Consider the following 22830-nt stretch of genomic DNA (forward strand, 5'->3'; position numbering starts at 1 on the left):
GGGAGTTCCCTGGCTGTACAGTGGTTAGGACTGCTATGGCTCTGGGTTCAATTCCTGGTCGAGGAGCTAAGATCCCGGAAGGCATGCAGTGAGGAAAAAAATCCAACCCACCCCACCTCCCTAAGAAAGAAGCCACAAAGAAATGGATTCAGAAGAAATACTTTAGGAAACTTTTGGTAAGAAATCAATTTACTGAAGTCTTTCCTACTTTAGACTTCCCTGGTGGCTCAGATGGTAAAAGCACCTGCCTATAATGCAGGAGAACTGGGTTCGATCCCTGGGATGGGAAGATCCCCTGGATAAGGAAATGGCAACCCACTCCAGTATTCTTGCCTGGAAAATTCCATGGACAGAGGAGCCTGGTAGGCTACAGTCCATGGGGTCGCAAAGAGTCAATGAGCAACTTTACTTCACTTCAGGTTTCCTACTTTTAGATAAGAATAGATAAGAGCAGATAAGAGTAAAGAATTAGAGGTACAGAGATGTGAATACCGCACGAATTCTGCAGTAAGCTTATCAGCTTCAGGGTTAGTTGGAAGATTAACCTCAACATTCACTGAAGAAAAAAATAGCTTCAAGACATCATCACTACAGAGATAGAGCCCTGGGCAGGAGAAAGTTGACCAGCCTTCCCTCAGGAATTTTGTAAAAAAAAAAAAAGGTTAGCCTTGTATTATGTATTATGGCCAGTTTCATTCCCTTCCTGCCTTAAGAGCAGCACTGACATATACCCACTACCATGTGTGAAACAGACAGCTGGTGGGAAGCTGCTGCAGAGCACACGGAGCCCAGCTCTGTGATGACCTAGAGGGGTGGGATGGGGCACAGGTGCAGGAGAGAGGCTCAAAAGGGAGGGGATATACTCATACTTGTATCTGATTCACTTTGACATACAGCAGAAACACAACATTGGAAAACAATTATACTTCAACTTAAAAAAGAACAGGACTTCACTGATGGTCCAGTGGTTAAAGAATTGCCTGTCAAAGCAGGTGACACAGGTTCAATCCCTGGTCTGGGAAGACTCTACATGCCTCGAGGCAGCAGCTAAGCCCCGGCACCACAACCCCAGAGCCCAAGCCCTAGAGTCCGGGAGCCACAACAGAGGAAGCCTGCACACCCTAGAGCTTGTGCTCTGCGGCAAGACAGTAGCCCCACTCGCACCATCTAGAGAAAGCCTGTGCATAGCGATGAAGACCCAGCACAGCCAAAAATAAAACAAACAAAAGTAAATCTTAAAAAAAAAAAAATAGTACCTAAATTTCTATCACATAGAACTCATTCTTGGACCTAATCTCATGTTCTTTGCCTTAATCTCACCTGACACATGAAGAAATGTCTTTATATTTCTATGATTACAATGTGATTTGTAAAGCCTTTAAAGTTACTACCTTGGGAACTTTTTTTTTTTTAACTAAGGCAAAATTAAAGATGCTTAAAAAAACAGAGAGAGAAAAGGTTGGACTAAATCATTCTCACCCAAACGGTTAATTTCCCAAGCTGTCTTTCAGTAGCATTAGCTATCAGAACAAAGTAGAATGATTAACTTTGCTCTCATTTCTAAGAGAGCCATCTGGGAAAATAGGGAGATCTTTTTCCGAGAACAATTTGGATGAGAGAGAACAAATTCTCTACTTATTAAGATTTGGGAATATAATAGGGGAGCTCCTCTTGAAAAAAAGATTCAGTTCAGTTCAGTCGCTCAATTGTGTCCAACTCTTTGCGACCCCATGAATCTCAGCACGGGGCAATTTCTATAATTATCTGTAAGGTCAGATATTGATAGATATGTCGTAAAAGAAACGTTCAATGAAAAGTACCACTGGTACAAGATGTGAGCAATTTCAGCATCTTTAGAAAAAAAATAAGGTTGCTCTCTAAATCTTAGCTTAAGAAAAATGGCTATTAGTTCCCCAAAGATAAAAATTCATTATCATAGAGTTGAATTCATTATCATTAATACTGGAGGACATTTTAGAGATTCAATTCAAATTTCCTCATTTTACAAATGATGAAACCACTTCTAAGAAATAAACTACAAGGCTGGACCAAATTAGTTACTAATGGCAGTTTACTGTTAGATTACACAATAGTTATATGTTTTATTTGTCAACTGAACTATAAACCCAGAAGAGGCTAACACATCGCTAGGTATCTTCTACGTTTTCCAATGACTCTGCAATATAGAATCCAATAGTTTGAACTTAATATGGCTAAACTTGAATCCCATATAATTATGAAATACTATGTTCCCACAAGTCACATTGCTTTGTAGCCATAAAGAACTTTACTACTTATTTATGTTAACACACAGCATACCAGTTGTTTAATACAAATATGGCTATAATTTACAGCTTTAAATCATAAAATTGTGTCAGTCAACTTTTTAAGAACTCACTAATTACAACTGTAGTTCAGTTCTCTGAGCTTTAAAACCCAAAGTATTACCTAATGTTCAACTTACGGTAAACAAAAAGAAAAAAAGACACATGCATTCAAGCCCTGAGTTTAGTAAAGAACATCTTTACATCCAGGAATCAAGTACCAACATACCTACTACTTGCTGGTTTTGTAAGAGCATAACAGTTTTCAGTGAAGCCATTTAAAGGAATGGCTTTTCTTCCTTCTCCAGAAGGAATCTAGAGTTGGTTTAGTCAATTTAAAAATGAAAGCTATGATTCAAAATAATGAAATAATGCCATTTGCAGCAACATGGATGAACCTAGAGTGTATCATACTGAGTGAAGTAAGTCAGACAGAGAAGGAGAAATATCGGATGACATCCCTTATACGTGAAAGATACAAATGAACTTACTTACAAAACAGAGACTTACAGACTTAATGAACTTATGGTTGCCAGGGAAGACGCATAGGGGGAAGGGTTAGTTAGGGAGTTTGGGACAGACACATACACGCTGTTATATTTAAAATGGATAACCAACAACCTACTGCATAGCACAGGGAACTCTGCTCAATGTTATGTGGCTGCCTGGATGAGAGGGGAGTTTGTGGGAGAAAGTGTGTGCACGCGCACACTCAGTCGTGTTTGAATCTATGACCCTGTGGACTATAGCCCGCCAGGCTCCTCTGTTCATGGGATTCTCCAGGCAAGAATACTGGAGTGGGTTGCCATTTCCTCCTCCAGGGGATCTTCCCCACCCAGGGATCAAATCAGCTTCTCTGGTTTCTCCTGCATCGCTGGCAAATTCTCTGCCACTGCCTGGGAAGCTCTTGGGGAGAATGAATACATGCAGCACGTGTGACTAAGTCCCTTCACAGGACTGACCACCTGCAGCTCTCACAACATTCTTTGTTGATCAGCTATACTCAAGTACAAAATAAAAAGTTTTTTAAAAAAATGAAAACAGTAGATGTTCCACAACAAAACTGAACTTTCAATAATTTAGAAAAGAGATACAAATCAACTGGGCTGCTTGTAAAAAAAAGCAGACTGAGTCAGTAGATCACTGGTGGGGCCTGAGAGTCTGCATTTTGTATTCATTTCCCTAGTGATGCTGAAACTTCTGGGCCATGGACCATCCTTGGAGTAGCAGGGATGTAGCAGAGTGCGCTGAGCAAAGACTGCCCACCGAGTCAATCGGATCAATTCAGGAACTTGTTGGTCAGAAGCAGTTAGCCTCACATCCAACTTTATAGTTTGTTCTCCAAAACAGACATTTCCTACTTTTGAACCCTTAATTTATGCTTTTGCTCTTTCCTCTCAGCTTCCCAGATGGCACCAGTGGTAAAGAACCTGCCTGCCAATGCAGGAGACGCATGTTCAATCCCTGGGTTGGGAAGATCCACTGGAGGAGGGAATGGCAACCCACTCCAGTATTCTTGCCTGGAGAATCACATGGACAGAGGAGTCTTGGGGCTACAGTCCATAGGGTCGCAAAGGGCCAGACACTACTGAAGTGAACTAGCAGCTCAGACAGCTAATATGCCCTCTATAGAAAATAACTGGAAAAATTTTTTATAGTCAGAGTTTATGTTGCTTCTAAATCCTACTTGAGTTTATTCCTTCCACATGGAGGGAGTTCAGTTAATGCAACATTCCTGCCCCTCTTCTGTGCTTTTACTCATTCCATCCAGAAGCAGGAATGTGACTGGATTCCACAAATTCAGAAGAACCAGCTGGGTGAGGACTAGTAATGATAGGGGGGCATTTGCCTCGGGCACTAAATTTAAGACAGACTCAGTAACAGTCCCGACTGGAGCCTGAGGCGAGGAAAAAGTCACTAATGCTGACCCCATCTTCATTTTAAATTTTGAGATTTTGTTTATGTTTTTCTTAACATTCTGATATTTTAAAATAGTGCATTAAATATTTATCTTGATCACCGAGGTTTTTCCGGCCTCACTCTCTTCACCCTAGTCTCAGCCCCGTTGCCCATAGAGAACACAAGCTCGATTCTGTTGCCCTGTCCCTACAGTGGAGGGACACCTAAAATTGTAATTCACCTGTGATCATCTAGCCATCTTACTCTCTTTCCTATTTCTCAGATGGTTCATAACCAGAGAGAGGAAGGAGGAGCGTATCCAAGAATCAGCAGCTAACCCTGACCACGTGCTGGCCACGCTTTGGAGCAGAGCCCAGGAAGCCGGGCCCCCGGTTGCTGGATGGGGTGGCGGGAGGTCGGGGCACTGAGGCAGTGAGGGGGCAGCGACAGAATCCCCCAGGAAGGGCTGCAGCAGCTGCGGCAACCCAAGGAAGCTTGTGGGGCTTTGGACTGTGCTTTTTCACAAACCACTGCAGGAGAGCGTCTATACTGTAACCATCAGCTCAGCCAGTCTGAACAGCCGTCTCAAAAAACAAGGTATTATTTATTGAGCCCTCTCAAAACTGTAAATATGTCACACTAGGCAACAAACCATCAGAAATTAAGAAGGGGTAAAGTGTGCGGGGGTAAAACCCATGTGGGGAAACTGGGGCTCCTGCCCTGGCCAAAGTGGAAGGTGCTTAGGCTCAAGGCACTGCCTATCCTGTAATCCAATGGTAACCCACTCCAGTATTATCATCTGGAAAACTCCATGGACAAAGGAGCCTGGTGGGTTACAGTTCATCAGCTGGACAGGACCGAGTGAGTAACACAACAACAACAATCTTGTAATCCAGCTCACTTTTTCAGCTGGAAGGTTGGTTTTAAATAACACAGACTGGGCGAGAGGCTTTAAGCCTAAAACTGTACATTCTTCTGACCTGAGTGAACAGCTGCAGCTCACAGGAGCTGGGTCCATGGGAGAGTGGCTGTCTCCACGGAAGGAGGCTGCACAAGTCTGCAACTTGAAGAGAACCGGGCCAGGGACCCCTGTCTGAAACAAAGCCACTTGGGTGGAAGCCTGAGGACAGGCTGTTCGCAGGCAGCCTCTCTGTGCGGGGCACCCAGCTGGACCTCGAACCGGGCCTGGCAGACGTGGGCGAAAGCAGAGGCTCCAACAGACCCACTAGACAGCTGGCGGGAAGCTCGGGTGAGGCTCAACTACAACTGTAGGGAAGAGAGTCGTGACGGCCCTTTCAGACAGTGGTGGTCTACAGAATACATGCCTCGCTCATGACAGCAAAGCAGAAGATTCCTGTGCGCCCCACGGAAAACGAGAATGTTTCTGGCTTTCAACTGTTAGCAACAGATCTGGCAGGTGGCGCTAGACAAGTCACCCCCAATTCCATTCTAACCAGTCAATTAATTCTAAAGGAAATCAACCCTGAATATTCACTGGAAAGACTGATGCTGAAGCTCCAATACTTTGGCCACATGATTCAAACAGCCGGCTCACTGGGAAAGACCCTGATGCCAGGAAACATGGAGGGCAGGAGGAGAAGGGGACAAGAGAGGATGAGATGGTTGGATGGCATCACCGACTCGATGGATATGAGTATGAACAATCACAAGGAGATGGTGTAGAACAGGGGAGCCTGGAATGCTTCAGTCCTTGGGGTCACATAGAGTCAGACATGATTTAGCCATTGAACAACAAACGAACACATTCAGAGACAATGTGGGAATGTGGATGGGCTTTGGTGAACAGGAATCCACGTGGGATTTCAGAAGTTTCAAGAATTACAACACCAGCCTCCCAACACACATACACACCCCAAAGTGTTTCCAATTCCTCCTTGATTGGATAATTAAATACTAAGGAGTAAATCCTCCATAAGACTCAGGTTTCTTATATTTAAGAAATCCAGAAAAGAGGCATAAGCAATAACATGAAAATGTTTGCTTAAAAGAGAGGGTTAAGGTGTGTCATAGGTGGGGGCTTTCCTAGTGCAGAGCAGTGACCTTCAGAAACACTAAAAACCATTTTAGAAACTACAGCTCAGATAAACTTTCCCTGTATTACTATTTTAGGGTTAGGCTATTGGGTTGTTTTCAATATGTGGTAGTTTGGGAAGGGGGAAAAGGGACAAGATGATACCGGGGTCACCTGTGTGCCCTTCACACTCTGGCTGCTGAACTAACAACTCGGCAGTAATGACAGCCCTGACTACGAAGAACTCAGCCCGTGTTTTCTGGAAGAACATGAAGTCCATCTAGATTCTGAGACCTCTTTAGCCTGACAGAACCTGAGTAAGATACTCGCGTGCTAAGTTACTTCAGTTGTGTCTGACTCTTTGCGACCCCATGGACTGTAGCCCACCAGGCTCCTCTGTCCGTGGGATTCTCCAGGAAAGAACCCTGGAGTGGGTTGCCATGCCCTCCTCCGGGGGATCTTCCTGACCCAGGGATTGAATCTGTGTCTCCTGCATTGGCAGGCGGGTTCTGGACCACTGGAGCCGCCTAGGAAGCCCCAGATACTGGTAAGGATATTTAATGAAACTGAATTCTGGTCTTTTAATTCAAAGTCTCCAGAAAGTAAGGTCCATAAGGACAGGATTTCTTCTCCCTTGGGTCTGGTTTATTCACCAAAATATCCCCAGTACTTGGAAGAGTACACAAAGTGGATTTTCAATAAACTGTTGAGTTAATGAATATATGAAAGGGCCATGAAAATTTGACTTTGAACTTTCACTTCTGTAACATATTTCAACTTTAACTTGCAAAGTTAGGCAATTCTACAATTAACTTTCCCCTAGAATCATGACAGTGGTAGAGGTTTATAATCAAATTTAGGCATCGTCACTATATTATTGGCAGCCTTCCCAGGTGGCCCAGGGGTAAATAATTTGCCTGTGATGTAGGAGACACAAGAGACGTGGGTTCAATCTCTGGGTCAGGAAGATCCCCTGGAGGAGGGCATGACAACCCACTCCAGTATTCCTGCCTGAGAAATCCCATGGAAAGGGGAGCCTAGTGGGCTATAGTCCATGGGGTCACAAAGAGTCAGATATGACTAAGCACACATATACACACACACATGTTATTGGCAATTTAACTCTGTCATGGGAACTCACTGTAATTTGTGGGACAACATGGCTTTATACCATCTGAGATTAGAAAGAGGAAAGTAAAATTAAGCCCCAGGCACAGAGTGGCCAGAGTCAATGTAATTAATGCAAGCATCAGAGCCTCCAAACTCTCTGCCCAGATGTGCTAGAAAAATACCCAAAAGGAGAAAGGTTTCACTGGGGAGCAGTCCCTTGAGGGTATGAGCAAGGCCCTGGTTAACCATGGGTTAGATTCTAAGTACAATGTGTGAAGAGACCCAGAAGCAGAGAGGCTGGAGGAGAATCTGTTCCCTGCACATGGAAGCTCAGTCTATCCTCCGTGTCAATCTGACCTTTACCTTCATCCTGCCCTGAGGATGGACAGTACTATATCTGCCTGGAAAAATGGGGACAAGTAGATGGGGCAGGCTTGGCTGAGCTCTGCCCACTGTCTTCTGGGAGTGAGCTGGCCTTTGGGGAGCACAGGACCCCCCACTCCAGGGCAGCCCTACAGTGACCAGGAGAACAAAATTCTGGGGGCTGTACCAGAGTTCCAATTTACTTACATTTTCACCAAAACATATTCCTTTGTTCTTTTTATTTTTTTTTTTAAGATATAACAGCCATCCTATTGTGTATGAAGTGATATATCATCGTGGCTCTGAATTATATTTGCCTAATGACTCATGATGTGGAGCATCTTTTCACATGCATACTGATCATTTGTATATTTTCTTTAGAGAAATGTCTATTCAAGTCCTTTCCCATTTTTCAATTGGTCTTTTTGATACTACGGTTGTTTAGCCCACTCTTTAAGATCACATGCTTTAGAAAAATATTTTCCTTTTCTCTGGGAAGCTTGACTGACTTAGTCTGTTGGAGCAGGCCCAACATCAACTCCTGTTATTAAACTGGTGTTACAGGTTGCAATTGTGTGTCTCAAAAGGAGACTTACGAATGGACATTATTTGGAAATAGGGTCTTTATGAATGCAATCAAGTTAGTTAAAGTCATTAGCGTGGGCCCTAATTCAACATTAGACTAGTGTCCGTATAAGAGAAGGATCATGCAAAGAGAGAGAAATGCCATATAAAGGCACAGAGACACAGGGTGAAGACAGCCACGTGAAGTGGAGGCAGAGACTATAGACTTACATTGACAAGTGAGCGAGGCTACCCAGAGCTAGAAGAGGCAAGGAAGCACCCTCCCCCAAAGCTTCGGGTGGGCAGGTCCTGCTGACACCTTGACTTTGAATTTCTGGCCTTCAGAGCTCTGAGAATAGGTTTCTGTCAATTTAAGCCAACCAGTTTGTGTTACTTTGTTACAAACTACTACAACTCTGTTCTAGAAAAACAGTGCATCACTCAAGTCCTTTTACAGGTTGGTTGTATGGAATTCAGAACACAGTTTCCATTATTTTAAACACACACACCCATAAGTGATGACTGGGTTCCCAGGCAGCCTAGGGATGGCATTTTAACCCTTCCTGGAGCATAAGCACAGCCCAATAGTACTGCTATATCTCCCAGAATTACGGGAAATTCAGTGAGCATTGGACATGGGGCCCTAAGTCATGTCCGACTCTTTGCAACCCCATGGACTATAGCCCACCAGGCTCTGCTGTTCATGGGATTCTCCAGGCAAGAATACTAGAGAGGGTTGCTATTCCCTTCTCCAGGGGATCTTCCCAACACAGAGATCAAGCCATGTGAGCCACCAGGGAAGCCCATGCCAGCAACACAAATCCTCTCCCATAGCCACAGCCTCCAGATAAGTATACCTTTTCTCTCTAGAGCACTCAAAGTGCTCCCTGTTGCCCAGATGGTGACAATCTATCCTTGCTGCCCTCTTCCACACACACCTGCACTCCAAGTGTATAGCCGGTGACAAGAAAGACTATAGCTCCTCCAGATGTTTCTCCCCCTGCTTGTAAAGGCAGCAAAAGTTTAAACTGTCTTTCACTTCAAGGATGAGTAGCAGTGAAAAGAAATGATTTGAGGTAAAGATCTTGGTTTTAATCCAAAACTATCTTTACCTTTGGGAAAGTTAACCCAGGTAGCAACTAACAATTCAACTAACAAGTCCAGCAACAGTGGAAAGAGATTTACCTTTTTTATGATAAATACGATGGTTAATACCTCAGTTTAGAATTTCAATCCACATAAATTTAACAATAAAAAAATCAAAAGAACAGACTCCTATTTAAGCTCAAAGTTTCAAAGTCTTTTCATCTGAAACTCACAAGCAGATATAAAAGAGTCAAATGCCAAACTTAACCTTGAGGATGATGGTAGCAAAAGCAATGCACACACACCATTACACAAAAGCTACACAGAAAGTTATGGTACAAGTGCCAATGAACAAAGCAACATTGCCAAGAACGTTTCATTGTGTAACTAAAAATGAACACAAGTAGTACCTTCCCCCGTTCTCCCTAAAATACAAAGTCATCCTTCCACATATGAAGACACGTGACTTTGATACAGCACGCTTACCCTTTTCCTAGTCTGAAATCATTATAGTCAACTTTTAAAATATTTGTTTACTTGCAAAGGAAAAAATAAGAATAACAAAAAATCCAGTATTACGTGACACGATAATCACAAACCTCAATATCTAGGGGCAGAACGACTTACTAGAGTACAAAGAAGTCAAACAAGTTTGCAAAGAACATACTGCAGGGTGCAAGGCAGACAGGCTGCACAAACCCAGAGGGACCCAGGAATCAGACACACAAACAACAGAAGGTGGGCAGGCGGTGCTCGTGATGGGGAGACTATCTGTAATTCTCTGTTGTTCAATCACTAAGTCATGTCTGACTTTTTGTGACCCCATGGACCACAGTACACCAGGCTTCCCTGTCCTTCAGTACCTTCCAGAGTTTGCTCACATTCGTGTCCATTGAGTGGGTGGTGCTGTCTAACCATCTCATCCTCTGCCGCCCCCTTCTCCTTTTGCCTTCAATCTCTCCCAGCATCAGGATCTTTTCCAATGAGTGAGCTATAAGGAATTATAAATCTCTGTAAGGATCCACTAAACACCTCCTCTGCCCAGGTCCCCACCTCTACCCTGTATATTTAGACAACTGTCCCGACTCTGGCAACAGCCATATGATCTTAGAAGAAACGCGTGAGACACCCCCATTTACAGCCACCAGACCCAGAAGAGGGCGCGGATAAGGCACGGTGGGTGCAAACAGGGAAATTTGGTGAAATTTTTCCTATAAGATGGTAGGACTACCAACGCACTTCCTGCCCGCAGCTCCATAAAAAGCTTATCATTGCCAGGCTTAAACAGCCCAGGCAAAGGATAAGGTTATTTGCAGGAGAACAATGCTTGGAAAGAACAGAGAAAAAGACCCACAGATACTGACACCAAAGGTTTCACATTATCATGCCTCCCAGGGTAAACCCTGCCCCGAAGACAGTTTTCTGAGCTTTTTCAGAGGATCAACCTGATGCAAGGAAGCCAAGCATCAACTCGATATTTGAGGACATTCTGACATAAAAGAAAAACAAATAATAAAAAAAAATTATCAGAGGAAATTGAGGCCATGCTGGCAAGAGAAGAAAAATTAGAAAATCTGTAATTAATAGCCTGAAATATATATCCATGCTAAAACTGTGATTATTTTTAAAAATATAAGGATATAAGAATGCTCAGAAAGCAATGTGAAAGTCATAATGAAAAATTTCAGAAGATATAACTAACAAACTAGCTCAGAATGGTAACTAACTCAGAAATTTTCACAAAAATGAAAAAGGATTTTTTTTAAATTAAAGATTAATCCAAGTGATCCAGCATTCAACTCATAGTATTATAAGAGAGAAAAGAAAAATTTTGAAGTAAAATATAATTAAATAATACAAATTCTTCCTAGAGCTGATGAACTAAAGCCTCCAGATTGAAGAGGTGCATTGTTTGTTCTACACAATAAATGAACAAGATTTGATCACTGCATGTCACTGATTAGCGACAAATAGCAGCCACTATACGACTCTTACACACAAACAGCAGTTCCAAGCACCAAACATACTTCTTGTATAATCCACAAACAAGCTTTCAGAGGCATCAAGTACTATTATCCTCACTTCACACGTGAGGAAACTGAGGCACAGAGGGTTACATAACTTGCCGTAGTCGTGTAGTTAGAAGGAGGCAACCCTAGACAGTCTGGGGTCATGCCTGTGGTTTCACTTCATGCTATGAAAAGGACTTACGGAACACATTTGAGTCAGTTCTAATGAGGTGGATGAACCTAGAGCCTATTATACAGAGTGAAGTAAGTCAGAAAAAGAATGACAAATATCATATATTAACACATATATATGGAGTCTAAAAAGATGGTTACCGATGACTCTAAGTGCAGGGCAGCAAAGGAGACACAAACATACAGAACAGACTTTTGGACTCTGTGGGAAAAGAAAAAGGTGGGATGATTCATGAGAACAGCATTGCCACATACACAATACCATATGCAAACTGCTGGGGGGAGTTTGATGTACGACCCAGGGCAACCAAAGCTGGTGCTCTGTGAGAACCTAGAGGGATGGGATGGGGAGGAAGGTGGGAAGGTACAGGATGGAGAGGACAAGTATATCCTATGGCTGGTGCATATTGATGTACGGCAAAAACCATGCTGATTCATACCGATGTATGGCAAAAACATCACAATATTGTAAACTAATTATTCTCCAATTAAAATAAGTAAATAATATTTTTTTTTAAAAAGGACTTACAGAAGACCAGGTATCAGAATAGCAGACTTTACCATATTAATACTGAAAGCTGGAAGACAAATGAAGTGATATCTTCAAAGTTCTGAGAGAAACGTTCAAATAGGAATTCCAATCCTGCAAGCCACGAATCCAACTTGAGAGAATAAAGGGGACTTTAGGCACACAAAGCCTCACATTTCTCTCTCCTACATGTTTTCCCAGGAAATCTACAAGAGGCTGAATGCTGCCATCGTGAGGAATTAAACCAAAGAGGGGTATCATGGAGGAAACAGAAAGTCCAAGAGGAGAAAAAAGGAAGGACTCTCCAGAAAAGCCCAGGTGCCAGCTGTGTCCTCTAGGGCAGCAGGAAGTCAGTGGTCTGACAAGGATGTCTGCGGGAAAAACAGAGCTAATCAGCTTTAGGAAGTTGGCACCAACTGAGAAACTGAACTGAGAGAAATGTGAGAGTGCTTTTGAAGGATGTGAGCTGTTTCTGCCAGATATTAAAACTAATAATAATAATAATAAAAAAGAAACATCACCCACTCCCTCTGGCTGGCCCACCAGCATGTGGCCATTGATTGTTGCCTCCACCATCATCACCTGCCTCTTTGCCAGCTGACGTGCCCTGTTGCCCCCTGCACAGCAGGGGACTTGGGCAAGGGTGCTGAAGGCAGGCAAGGGGCGCACAGAGACAAACCAACTGACAGCCAGGCAGCCCCTAAGGACAGACATTCAGGCAGGAAAGTCTCCCTGCCCTCTCTTCCTTCCACGATCAGAAACTTGTCACCCTACCTTCACAAATGATGGGAGGAAGAAGTGGGAAAAATACCCTTCCAGTATCCCCCAAATGTCTGAGCCTTCAATATTGAGTTTTTTCTTTATAAAAATGTACTTTTATTTTATAAAACAAAAAACAAAAAGAAACATCCTAAAATGCCAGTTGGATCACAGAAATACTATTCATAGTCATTTTGATTTAAGAGATGAAAGGAAACACAAGAAACAGTGGAGAGAAGAAACATGACTGTCTCTGAGAACAGAGTGGGCTGTTCTTTTACATAAGCCTCTGCAGAGCACTACTTATCTTCTTCAACTCTCAACATTTGATAAAAAGTTAAGGAATTTGTTGTTCACTTGTTTCCAACTCTTTGCGACCCCATGGACTGCAGCATGCCAGTCCTTCACCATCTCCCGGAGCTTGCTCAAACTCATGTCTGTTGAGTCAGTTATGCCATCCAACCATCTCGTCCTCTGTTAGGTAAAAGAATTATTTTGAACCCTTTCTATTTATCTTCTTTTCTCCTTCCATTAAGAAGCCTCTTATCAAACAAGGCTGCTGTCTTAGTTCCTTTTAAAACCCTCAACAGCTTGGCTTTTCTGTGGCTGAGCCTCAGGAGAAGCCAGTGAGATTACAGACAGGACTCCAAGAAGAAACCCAAACTTGAGCTGCAAGGGGCCTCTTCCTGAACCTAAAACTAGTGACTTCTTCGCTGCTGCACTATCCTGACAGTGTCTTTGCTCACCTTAAGCCAGCAGTCACGTTTCAACATTGTCCTGCTAACTCAAGCCACTCTTAAGGACACCCATAGACCATCAAGGTCAAATGTCAGATGCTGTTCTAACTATATTTCAAAGCCAAGAGTCCCTCGGACTTCCCTACAGTCCCAGACATGCTGTAGGTTCCCCTACAGTGGCCAAGAATCCACCTGCAAATGCAGGGAACATGGGTCCAATCCCTGGTCTGGGAAGATTTCACATATCGAGGGCAACTAAAGCCTGTGCACCGCAGCTCCTGAGCCCATGTGCTGTGATTACTGAGGCCCGAGCGTCTGCAGCCCATGCTCTGCGACAAGAGAAGCCACCACAACCAGAGGAGCCCCGCTCAGCGCATCTAGAGAAAGCCTGCACTCAATGGAGACCCAGTGCAGTCAAATAAATAAATAGTCCCTCTTGTAAAACACATCCTTGCATCAGAAACATTAAAATGCAAAAACATATGTCTTAGAAATGAACAAATACTATAATTTAAAAGCTCAACACTTCAAAGTCACTGACTCTCAGGGTTACAAGAGACCTTAAAAATGACCTGTGGAATCTTAACACTAATCTGACATTTAAATCCTCTTAAGCTGTAATCAACCAAATCTCTGCCCCTCCAGAGAATGTACAATGGTTCCTGGCAGTTCCTACTTCCCCTGTCTAAACACTCCCTGCCCAGACTCATAAAGTATACAATAGGATTTAGGATTCAAAGTCCAGCCATAGCAGACAGAAAACCTCAAATAAGTGGCAAAAGACAAGTTTATTTCTGTCTCAGACAAAAGCCTGCATAGGTTGTCCAGGGTCAAGAGATCCACCTGTTAGGGACCAGGGATCCACCTTTCTCCTTCCTCTCCTGTACATGACCTCAACCTATGGCCCCAAATGGCATTATCTGTGTTTCCTTGAATAGGGCAAAAGGGTCCAGAGGCAATAAACATGAAAGTTAAGTCCAGATAACACAGCATACTGAAGCCAGTGGCCAAAACCTGACCATCCGGCCACACCTGCCCATAAGGCAGGCTGAGGCATGGACACCAATACAGCGTACCTACACCTGGTTAAAAATCCTATAAACATAAAAGATGGGGAGAAGTGGAGTGACGGACAGCCACCTCTGTCACATTTAACCACAGGCCCCATGCTCCACTCCACAGAGTACACTCTTCACTACCAAGGGACTAGATCTGTATTTAGACAATCAGGTTTTCTAGAAGCCAGGAGGTCTCAATCTCAGATCCTTTCTGAGAGTACCTTGCTAGACTCTGGGGAAAAGTTCTTGTGGGGAGATCTTCACCGTTAGGACATGAAAGCGAAAGCGAAATCGCTCAATAGTGTCCAACTCTTTGCAACCCCATGGGCTGTAGCCTACCAGGCTCCTCAGTCCATGGAATTTTCCAGGCAAGAGTACTGGAGTGGGTTGCCATTTCCTTCTCCAAGGGGATCTTCCTGACCTGGAGATCGGACTCAGATCTCCTGCACTGCAGGCAGACACTTTACCATCTGAGCCACCAGGGAAGCATCTGTTACGACATAGATGTGATCTATGAGCTATGGAGGTGGGCTTGTAGACTTTAAGCAAAGCTTGTGGACCACTCTGAACTGCCCTGATGTAACTGAAAATTTTAATCTGTTTTCTTAAAGATGGTCTATCAAGCTTACTTTCAGTCTGGTTTTGCTTTTCGGTGAATCAAACTCCTTGAATGGTCCACTTGAAGTGTGATTCATGGCAGTTGTACTTTTGGATCCTGGACTAAAATTTGTATGCAATCCAAAGTTGAAGACCACTAAAATCACAAGATGAATACAATTAGGGATATTATTTGAAACATGCCTTTCCTGTCTCCCATGTACTGGGCAGTCAGGTTCTGGGGCTGCTGTAGACTTGATTGTGGGCGTTTGTCTGGGACATGAGATGTAACAACAAGGTGAGTGCCTTCCTGAAGAAAAGATCAACAGACCAATACAACAGAAGGATGAACAGACCAGAGCTGAGAGATCTGTTTGCCTAGTGAAGCTGGGGGAAACTATCAAGTATAAATGGAAAGACAGGCAATGCAGCAGAAGGAATCCAACTGGCTCTAAAGTAGGAAAGGGCTGGAAAGACTGCGAAGACTACAAAGCTCAAAGTGGCTACAGATGGAAAGGGTAAAGAACAGCCACTGGGAATGTTCCACAGTTTGAATTCTATTCTGGGAATGGTGTGAGTCTGCCAAAGCTGTTAAGAAGACACTAATACTTTGGTTTGGCTGGAGAGGGGAAGATGTCCCGGTGAGCAAAGAGCGACAGCAGGATATATTGGGAGGGACCTGAACCAGCACAGCAGTGTCGGGATGAAAAGGAGACAAAAAGCCAGATGGAGCTTAAAAAGGTTCACCTCTGTGCTTTCTGCAGCAGAGAGCCTGGCGCACAGTAAGCACCCAATTACGTGACTGCAGACACACACATGAGTTTAAAAGACTACTTCATTTGTGTTAATATTTTTAAGATGGAAGTCACAGCAAATATATTGAAAAACTGCACAAATAAAACTGGGTAGATGCAAAAAAAAGATTTCAGCATTCAGTACGAATTTTCTACGTATTTCAGAATATTCTTTCTATTTTTCTTTAAATAAGCTGACATGAGTTTAGGATATTGATTCTGGGAGCACTAACTGCAAAAAGGCTTTTTAACCATTCCAAGCAACAAATGAGAGATTCACAGAATGAATAAAAGATCTAAGTTACAACGAGTAAGGTATTAGGCACAAGGACATATTGCTTAATCACTCAAGGAAAATTAATTCATTTCTTTCTAAATCATCTCAGCTTTAGAATTTTTAAGTGAAAATACTACTCAACAGTAAAACCTACCAGTGAAACTTTGTTTATGCTGTGATAAAACAAAACTACTTCAATGCCATGATAAAACAAAACTACTTCAACAAAAATATATCACTTCATCCCCCATCCATGCCCAAAACCATATGATGTTTGTATTTAAAATATCTTTAAGATCTTCTATTTCATTGATTAGAACATGTTTATAGAAAGGATCTATTTATAGTATTCCCAACTGTCCTAAGAGAAGATCCTCAAATAACCCCAGTAATAAGACTCTCAGCAGGTAACAGAGTAAACAGATGGCACTCAAAACACACCAGAAAAATTAAAGAAGTATCCCAAGGGGAAACAAACAAACAAACCATTTTTACACTAATAAATAAAGATTAAACGATTAACTGATAGTCTTTGAGCCTTGTGGTTAAATAATTTTAAATCTATGGTCACATCTTAATGAGAACTGACATCTGAAAACAGACTATTCTATACTTATTACTACACAATACAGTTGGCCCTCCATATCTGTGGGATCTAAATCCATGGATTCAATCAACATCAGATAAACATTGGGAAACAATTCCAGAAAGTTTCAAAAAAGCGAAACTTGAATGTGCCATCATCCACTGGCAATTTTTTACATAGCATTAATATTCTATTTCTATTACATTTACTTAGCATTAATAATAGGTTACACGCAAATACAAACCCATTTTATACAAGGGACTGGAGCATCCACAGATTTGGTGTCTTCAGGTCCTGAAACCAAGCCTCCACAGATATGGAGGGACTGTGGCATAGTTAGTCCTTTTTAGATAAATCCACACTTACAGGAAATCCAATGGACAGAGGAGCTGGTGGCTACAGTCCATGGGGTAGCAAAAGAGTTGGACACAACTTAGCAACTAAACAACACTTGCAAGAGAGGCAGGGAGAGTGAAGCCCTGGCTGATTAGGATAAGGACACCACCACTGAAGAAGAATCTGCTAGAAGAGTCAACACAAAGCCCGTTAACAACCTCCTGAGCTTCAAGAATTCGGATCTCTGGACTTTATTCCAAAAATGTACTTTTATTCCAAGACTTTCTGGCTGAAGAATTTCCTAAAACCTCAAACCAGCATGTGGAAGACCCCACACACTCAGACTCTTAAAACCACATTCCTGAAAGCTTAGTCAGAAATTCTCTTAAATAGAATGTTTTAATATTTTCCTTTTACAAATATCTACATTTCAGGACATTCTATATTCTTTAAACATATCAAACAGCATAAACAACCAAGCTGTGTTTCCATAATTCTCTTATCTTGTTGCTAAGATAGCGTGGAAGTCAAATGGCCAGGTTAAACATGCTCAGAGCATTTTAAATCATAAATATTTCAGTAGTTCTAGCTTTCTTCCACACCTCCCTCCCTTCCTCCTACCCTCTTCTGTTCTCTCTCTCTCTCTCTCTCTCTCACACACACACACACACACACACACACACACACACACACACGGACTCAGAGTTATAACCAGAATCACAATGCAAAGCTGACCAAATAACCAAGGATCTAGGCACTTCATATGACAGAGTAACTATATCTGGAATCATCTCCTACCATACTCTTTGCTATTGTAGGTGTAAAAACAAAACAAAACATAAAATGACCATGTTGTGACAATATAGAAAATTTACAATATATAAAATTATATATTATATTAAAAAACTGACTGGGTAACGTGAACTCTGATAAGGCAATGTGTGAAATTTTTATTTAGCAACCTAAACACAAAACACAGCATCACAGGGGCTGAACTCTTTTCCTCTCTAAAAAAGTGATCATTTTGATATCATCATTTGTTCATAATAATCTTTGGCTTTCACACATTCTAGAATTTATCCTGAAATAGCGGTATTTTAATAAGATAAATATCACATATAGAAGGAGATGAAAAAGGGTATCTGACTTAAAAAGCATTTTTTTAAAGTACCACTTCTAAAACATAATTAACTCTAGCATTTTTGCTTAAATGCCCCAAATCAACCATATCAAGGTAACCTACCTATATTTCTCAGAAATCAAAATCAACAACTATCAATATAAGCAAGTGATGTCTCATTCAAGTTTAAAAAAAAGCATACTTGGCTGCACCTTAGGGACTGTCTTCTTCATACCGCAGTGCAGAAACTACAGCCACACTGAAGGAAATGCACACCAGACCATACAGTGAATCCTCTCAAGGGACCATGGTTATTCAAAGACCAGCTCGGTCTTGCAGCAGTAATTCGGCTGGGTATAATGACTAATTTTTTTTTCCAAAGTAAAGAATTTCCCTTGGGCTCTCTGCCAACAAAACATCACAGATTTTTTTAAGCCTTACGGAGAGAAAACGTGTATGTTTCTTGGCTATACTGTACATCCCTTACAGTAAAACTCAAAACAAAAACAAAGTGTTCTGTGAAGTAAGCAACTTCCTGGCCTATCCAGACCAGGTCTGAAACAGGAGTTACTTTCACTTGTCAGATTAAATCAGCACTCACCGTTGCTGGGTGACTGCATCTGGATTAAAGAAACCAGAATATTCCAGTGATTTGGAAACAAACAAAATATTTGAAGAAAAGATGGTAAGTAAGCATCTATATCAAAATATAAAACTTAGATTTAAGGTATAATCTTCATTAATTTACCTACAATTTCACTTCTCACTTCCTATACTAATAAATTCTTAGGCATTTCATATCCTTTAAACTTAAGGTGAATACTCAGAAATTTTCAACTTAACATTTGTGTGAGAGAAAGTTCTAGAAGGATATAATTTCAAGAGTTTATCACTATCCCCTTAGGTTGGAGCAGGGGTGTAGAAGAGACTGCCACATTATACCTTTGTATTACACATTTTATTAAATATTTATAATTACTTTTGGAATCTTATTTAAATACCAAGATAATAAAGATACATCTATATTCCAGTGGAATAAAATACATTCTTTACAAACTGTACTTCTTTGATCACCGTGTTTTGTTTTGTTTTGTTTTCCCATAAAAACTGAAATTAAAGATTTGGAGGCCATTTATTCAGAATCTTTGGAGAAGGAAATGGCAACCCACTCCAGTATTCTTGTCTGGAAAATCCCACAGACAGAGGAGTCTGGTGGGCTACAGTTCATGGGGTAGTGATACTGATATATTAATATTAATGGCTAGTGATACTGGATATCTTTCCAAGTGCTGTTTGCTGTCTGTAGATCCTCTTTGGTGAAGTGTCTGTTCAACTTTTTGGTACATCTTTATATAGCTTTTTGGAGGGTGGTTTTTGAAGAAGGAAATGGCAACCCACTCCAGTACTCTTGCCTAGAAAATCCCATGGACGGAGAAGCCTGGTGGGCTACAGTCCCTAGGGGTCGCAAAGAGTCGGACACGACGGAGCAACTTCATTTTCACTTTCACTTTATTCAGCATCTTAGGTCAACATATCTGCTCTTCAAAACATGAATAACTAGTGTCCAAGCTGTTACAGATCTTCCTCAACTTATGATGGAGTTACATGCTAATAGACACATTGGAAGTTAAAAACAGTATAAGTTGAAAATGCATTTGGTACAGCTAACCCACCAAACATCACAGTTTACCTAGCTTACCTTAAACTGCTCAGAACACTTCCATCAGCCTACAGCTGGACAAAACCATCTAACACAAAACTTGTAATAATGCACTAGCTCATGTAGATGATTGAATACCGCACTGACAGTGAAAAACAGAATGGCTGTCTGGGTTCAGAAAGGTGAGTGCATCGGTGGTTTACCCTTGTGATCACGTGGCTGATGGTGCCTGACACTGCCCAGCATCAGGAGAGCATCCTAGCCCAGGAAAAGCTCCAAATTCAAAATATGGCTTCTACTGAAAGCACTAACACTATTTTGCACCATCAAGTCGAACCACCGTAAGTCAAGGAACATTCGGACTTGACAAAACAGTCAGTGTAGTCCCTAAATAAATGCCTTTCAAATTCCGACAATAGAACCATTCAATTCAGACACCTGAAACATATTCCAAGAAGTCTTGGAGCAGTTTACTCATGAATCCAAAGACTACAACAGATGAACTTCTCTTGAAACAGACTACTCTTATGAAGGAAGGTAATTTTACTATTCTCCTGTGAACAGGGCCCACTCATGGAAGAGGGGTTGACGAACACTAATGACTGGCTCACGTGTCCAGATTCACTGAATCCAATCTGAAAATGAAAGCGTTGCTTGCTCAGTCATGTCCAACTCGATGTGACCCCATGGACTGTAGCCTGCCAGGATCCTCTGTCCATGGGATTCTCCAGACAAGAATACTAGACGGGGGAGCCATTCCCTTCTCCAGGGAATCTTCTAGACCCATCAATTGAACCCACGGCTCCCTCAATGCAGGCAGATTCTTTACAATCTACTTATTCTATATGTAAGAAAACTGTGGTCTAGAGAAAATAAGTTATGGTTTTTAGTGCTGCTTTCGATTACATAACTTTACGAGTCACCATTCACACATATTCTGTGGAAAAGAAACACCAACAGTAGAGTTACATTAAGGATGGTGGTGATGGTGCCCCAAGAACCATGCAAGGTAGCAGCTCTGACGACTCCCAGGTTCATACAAGTATTTAGAGACAGAACCAAGATTAAATACTCTTGCCTCCAGCCCCTTAAGAGTCACCACCATCTTGCCTCATAAAAGTATGATTTAATGGTACGTTTAGAATAAAGTCCTATCTTAAATTTTTATCCTCTTTAACAATATGCATTTAACCACCTTAGGTGAAATGGCACAAGTACCACAAACTAATCCTGCACTAGGAAGATCAAACATAACTTCAAAGAAAAGAAACCAGGCCTGCAGAAACTAGATACAAACTTAAAGAATACAACAACTAAAAAAAAAATATTAAAGGCTGTCTACAGCAATGTAACGTATTAAATAAACAGTCTGTGTCTCAAAGCTACAAATGAGCAAGGGTAAATATTTCACTTGCATTATCCAAACCTGAGTCCCTACTGTCCTCAATCTCCCAGTGACTACACCAAAGAGGAGCTAAATAAAGGGACCTTACTACAACTGTCAGGCACAGCTGCTAAAACAAAATGATCTGGACCTGCTTCCTAGAACAAGAGGCCAGCTTCATCTTTTGATGTCCTACCAAGGAAGCACTTTGGCTACAATCGCCAATGCCAATTAAGATAAGAAAACCAGTACATTCAGTACCGGTCTCGAAACAGATTGTTTTTCTACAAAGGGAAACTAGGCCAAAAACTAAACACTGTATGTTCAATCTTTTTTGTGATCCAGTATCACTTAATGATAAAGGAGATCTAGTAGACACAGTTCAGATTGTTCACTGAATAACCAAAGTAGTTCTTCCAGTTTCTGAAACTGTACAACCACCTGTGATACTTCACAAAGAAATAGGGGGAGACGAGGTAGGGGAAATGAGATGGACGCGAGCCTATGAAAAGAAGTAGCAGCTCAGCAGAAAAAGGAGCACATTTTAGTCAGTTCTAATGAGGTGAATGAACCTAGAGCCTATTATACAGAGTGACGTTTAAGTCAGAAAGAGAAAAACATCATATATTCACACACACACATATATATATATGGAATCTAGAAAAATGGTACTAAGTAACCTATTTGCAGGGTAGGAATGGAGACTTAGACAAAGAGAAAAAACTTGTGGACACACTAGGGGAACGAGAAGGGGGGGACAAATTGAGAGAGTAGCACTGAAAATTAGACAGTATCAGGTGTAAAACAGATCGCTAAAGCGAAGTTGTTGTAGAGCAGGGAGCTCAGCCTGGTGCTCTGTGATGACCTAGAGGGGTGGGATGGGGTGGGGGGTTCAAGAGGGAGGGGACATGTGTATATGTATGGCTGATTCACGTTCATGTATAGCAGAAACCAACACAACATTGTAAAGCAATTATCCTATAATTTAAAATAAATAAAATTTTTTAAAGTAGCAGCTTAGGAACTTGTGGAAGATGATATAAGAAAACTACTTAATCCATATAAAAGAATCAATCTACAAGAGATTAAACCTCCAAAGATATGTTCCTAAGAAAGAGAAATTATCTCCAAAACTAAAGCATCCTGTCAGGTTCCAAGCAAATGCAACAAACATGCACACAATATTCCCTCCTTTCCCCTACTTGATTTGAAAAGTTAGCTTAGGCTGAGAACTAGTTCTCTTCATTCTCTGAGACACCAGTAAGGCTCCAAGAGGAATAAAGGTATATAGCTGTAGGGGAACAAAATTTGCCACCCTAAAATCTCTCTTTGGCATGAAGATTATTTCAAGCTGGAAACAATCAAGCCCAAAAGACTCAGAAAGAAACTCTGACCTTCCCCCACTGACTAGACA

At 41.7% G+C, this 22830-nt stretch overlaps 1 protein-coding gene across 4 annotated transcripts in view; it reads right to left on the reverse strand.

Annotated features, from left to right (window-relative positions):
- Positions 1-22830, reverse strand: part of MTUS1 (microtubule associated scaffold protein 1) — a 188243-nt gene that overhangs the window by 129101 nt on the left and 36312 nt on the right. The window lies entirely within an intron of this gene.

Source organism: Bubalus bubalis, chromosome 1 (genome assembly GCF_019923935.1).
Source record: "Bubalus bubalis isolate 160015118507 breed Murrah chromosome 1, NDDB_SH_1, whole genome shotgun sequence".
Lineage (NCBI taxonomy): Eukaryota > Metazoa > Chordata > Mammalia > Artiodactyla > Bovidae > Bubalus > Bubalus bubalis.